The 4,718-nt window shown below is 48.3% G+C and overlaps 1 non-coding gene across 1 annotated transcript; it reads left to right on the top strand.

Moving 5' to 3' along the window:
* The first annotated feature begins 678 nt into the window (after positions 1-678).
* Positions 679-752, top strand: Trnat-ugu. Its single transcript has one exon. It is a non-coding gene; the product is annotated as a tRNA-Thr (tRNA).
* Positions 753-4,718: the final 3,966 nt, after the last annotated feature.

Below are 4,718 nucleotides of genomic sequence, written 5' to 3'. Positions count from 1 at the left end.
CTGAACCACCGAGGGCACAGAGAATAGGGCGCCTGCAGGGACCTATCTCTTGCACGCTCCCCGTGAGACTCACATTCCCAACATGTCCACACCACTACATTCGTAGTGCGCGTAATAGATGTTTGCCCATCACACTCATTACTCGTGGCAGATTAATCTACCGAGTCCCGTACGAGTTAGGGCATAGTGTGTGCGTTCGCACAAGGTCAACGGCAGGGTAGCCATATATTAACTAAATATGAAGATAATATCTGTTCCCGAAAGAACAGATTCCATTGATGACCGTGCAGCTTCTCTAGAATGAAATGGTATATAAATCGACACCCTAGCTGCAAACAGGCGACATGTTGAAAGTGTCCCCAATGATGTATATCAACGCCTGTTTGCAGCTTGGGCGTCGATTTATATACCATTTCATTCTAGAGAAGCTGCACGGTCATCAATGGCATCTGTTCTTTCGGGAACAGATACTACCTTCATATTTAGTTAAAATATGGCTACCCTGCCATTGACCTTGTGCGAAGTGGACTTGGCAGATTAATCTGCCACGAGTAATGAGTATGATGGGCAAACATCTATTAGGCGCACTACGAATGTAGTTGTGTGGACATGTTGAGAATGTGGGTCTCACGGGGAGCGTGCAAGGGGTAAGTCCCAGCAGGCGCACTATCCTCTGTACCCTCGGTGGCTCAGATGGATAGAGCGCCTGCCATGTAAGCAGGAGATCCCGGGTTCGAGTCCCGGTCGGGGCACACATTTTCAACATGTCCCCAATTAAGTATATCAACGCCTGTTTGCAGCTAGGGTGTCCATTTAATTATCATTTCATTTCTAGCAAAGCTGCATGGTCATCAACGGTAACTGTTCTTTCGGGAACAGATACTACCGTCATATATATTTAAACGGAAACGTCCCTTATATACTGTACGTTTATTTCTGACGATAAGTGCCCCTTTTTGCTTTTCGTATGGGATCTGCGACACACATCGTAGGGCGGGGAATTAGAGAGAAGTTGCGACGGAGTGGGTAACATGAGGTTTGGCGAACATGGTTGTCTGGCCACCGCGACGGGCGCGCTAGCAGTTGAGCGACGGGAGCGGCCTCCCCCCTGGGGCCTGCCAGCCAGCCAGGCAGCTGTAATTACAGTCCAGTACAGCACTGCGGCGCTGCCCGCGTCTGCTCATTTGCATCGCTGCACGGCAAGGTCGCCGGCGTGTCGCGCCGGTAATTGCTTCTGTCTCCGCGGAAGACTCAATTCTGCCCCGCACGCGCGCTCGCGTGACCTCCTGGCCATTGCCACGCGGGTACCTGCTGTGCTAACGGATATCTGCACGCCTTTTATTTCCCCTTCCAACAACTTTTCTGGATTATGGACATGAATGTATTTTCCGGCACACGTGTTGCAGTACGTTTTGACATCGTGTTTCGCGGTGGGCAGATGCTTCGCGACTCGTAGCCGATGAAAGAAAAAAAAAGTCTTTTATACTGCTCTCTCACATTTGCACATAGAGTGCTGTTCAACACGTCGATGTTAACGGGACGAAAGCGAAATATGTAAAGGACCTATCCAAACTATGATTCCTGCTTCATTGCAGAGGACCTGTACATGTCCGTAGAATCTATATCTACATCTACATGATTACTCTGCAGATGTCAATTAAGTGTCTGGCAGAAGTTTTATCGAACCAAGCTTCAAATAAGTGGTTCATGTAATGTTAAAACAACAGGTGATTCCTCAAACTGGGGGGCTATCAAGTATGGGGTCCCACAGGGTTCGGTCTTAGGTCCTTTACTGTTCTTGATATACATTAATGACTTACCATTCCACATTGATGAAGATGCAAAGTTAGTTCTTTTTGCTGATGATACAAGTATAGTAATAACATCCAAAAACCAAGAACTAAGTGATGTAATTGTAAATGATGTTTTTCACAAAATTATTAAGTGGTTCTCAGCAAACGGACTCTCTTTAAATTTCGATAAAACACAGTATATACAATTCCGTACAGTAAATGGCACAACTCCAGTAATAAATATAGACTTTGAACAGAAGTCTGTAGCTAAGGTAGAATTTTCAAAATTTTTAGGTATGTCCATTGATGAGAGGTTAAACTGGAAGCAACACATTGATGGTCTGCTGAAACGTCTGAGTTCAGCTACGAATGCTATTAGGGTTATTGCAAATTTTGGTGATAAGAATCTCAGTAAATTAGCTTACTATGCCTACTTTCATTCGCTGCTTTCGTATGGCATCATATTCTGGGGTAATTCATCGTTGAGTAGAAAAGTATTCATTGCTCAAAAACGTGTAATCAGAATAATTGCTGGAGCCCACCCACGGTCATCCTGCAGACATCTATTTAAGGATCTAGGGATCCTCACAGTATATATATTCAATTATGAAATTTGTTGTTAATAATCCAACCCAGTTCAAAAGTAATAGCAGTGTGCATAGCTATAACACCAGGAGAAAGGATGATCTTCACTTGAGCACTATGGGACTTAACTTCTAAGGTCAACAGTCCCCTAGACTTAGAACTAACCTAAGCACTTCACACACATCCATGCCGCTGGCAGGATTCGAACCTGCGACCGCAGCACCGGCGCGGTTCCGGACTGAAACGCCTAGAACCGCTCGGCCACCGTGGCCGGTGAACCAGGCTTCAAACTACACTCCTGGAAATTGAAATAAGAACACCGTGAATTCATTGTCCCAGGAAGGGGAAACTTTATTGACACATTCCTGGGGTCAGATACATCACATGATCACACTGACAGAACCACAGGCACATAGACACAGGCAACAGAGCATGCACAATGTCGGCACTAGTACAGTGTATTCCACCTTTCGCAGCAATGCAGGCTGCTATTCTCCCATGGAGACGATCGTAGAGATGCTGGATGTAGTCCTGTGGAACGGCTTGCCATGCCATTTCCACCTGGCGCCTCAGTTGGACCAGCGTTCGTGCTGGACGTGCAGACCGCGTGAGACGACGCTTCATCCAGTCCCAAACATGCTCAATGGGGGACAGATCCGGAGATCTTGCTGGCCAGGGTAGTTGACTTACACCTTCTAGAGCACGTTGGGTGGCACGGGATACATGCGGACGTGCATTGTCCTGTTGGAACAGCAAGTTCCCTTGCCGGTCTAGGAATGGTAGAACGATGGGTTCGATGACGGTTTGGATGTACCGTGCACTGTTCAGTGTCCCCTCGACGATCACCAGTGGTGTACGGCCAGTGTAGGAGATCGCTCCCGGGTGTTGGCCCTGTGTGCCTCGGTCGTATGCAGTCCTGATTGTGGCGCTCACCTGCACGGCGCCAAACACGCACACGACCATCATTGGCACGAAGGCAGAAGCGACTCTCATCGCTGAAGACGACACGTCTCCATTCGTCCCTCCATTCACGCCTCTCGCGACACCACTGGAGGCGGGCTGCACGATGTTGGGGCGTGAGCGGAAGACGGCCTAACGGTGTGCGGGACCGTAGCCCAGCTTCATGGAGACGGTTGCGAATGGTCCTCGCCGATACCCCAGGATCAACAGTGTCCCTAATTTGCTGGGAAGTGGCGGTGCGGTCCCCTACGGCACTGCGTAGGATCCTACGGTCTTGGCGTGCATCCGTGCGTCGCTGCGGTCCGGTCCCAGGTCGACGGGCACGTGCACCTTCCGCCGACCACTGGCGACAACATCGATGTACTGTGGAGACCTCACGCCCCACGTGTTGAGCAATTCGGCGGTACGTCCACCCGGCCTCCCGCATGCCCACTATACGCCCGCGCTCAAAGTCCGTCAACTGCACATACGGTTCACGTCCACGCTGTCGCGGCATGCTACCAGTGTTAAAGACTGCGATGGAGCTCCGTATGCCACGGCAAACTGGCTGACACTGACGGCGGCGGTGCACAAATGCTGCGCAGCTAGCGCCATTCGACGGCCAACACCGCGGTTCCTGGTGTGTCCGCTGTGCCGTGCGTGTGATCATTGGTTGTACAGCCCTCTCGCAGTGTCCGGAGCAAGTATGGTGGGTCTGACACACCGGTGTCAATGTGTTCTTTTTTCCATTTCCAGGACTGTATTTCTTTACCTTTCCACTCTCGAACGGCGCGGGGAAAAACGAGCACTTAAATCTTTCTGTGCGAACTCTGATTTCTCGTATTTCATCATGATGATCATTTCTCCCTATGTAGGTGGGCGCCAACAGAATATTTACAGAATCGGAGGAGAGAGTCGGTGATTAAAATGTGATAAATAATATCAACCAATTTAACTGTACAATATTTTAAAAATTAAGGATTATATTTCTCTCACAGTTACACTTAGTTCCTTAAATAGGTCTCCGTTACCAGATGTTTCTGGCGTTTCATCCGTATTTGTTATAGGGAAATTCAAAATTTGACGAGTTTCTTATATTTAATTATGTATACTTCTGTATAATTAGATTTTTATACTAAAAATTTGTAGCTGTTATTGTAATGGTGCAGTCAAGGTAATGTAATTTGTTCAAAAATGGCTCTAAGCACTATGGGACTTATCATCTGAGGTCATCAGTCTCCTAGACTTAGAACTACTTAAACCTAACTAACCTAAGGGCATCACACACATCCAGGCCCGAGGCAGGATTCGAACCTGCGACTGTAGCAGCAGCGCGGTTCCGGACTGAAGCGCGTAGAGCCGCTCGGCCACAGCGGCTGGCTTAATGTAATTTTTGTAAGA

Source organism: Schistocerca piceifrons, chromosome 3 (genome assembly GCF_021461385.2).
Source record: "Schistocerca piceifrons isolate TAMUIC-IGC-003096 chromosome 3, iqSchPice1.1, whole genome shotgun sequence".
NCBI lineage: Eukaryota > Metazoa > Arthropoda > Insecta > Orthoptera > Acrididae > Schistocerca > Schistocerca piceifrons.
This window is presented reverse-complemented; position numbering and strand designations above follow the sequence as displayed.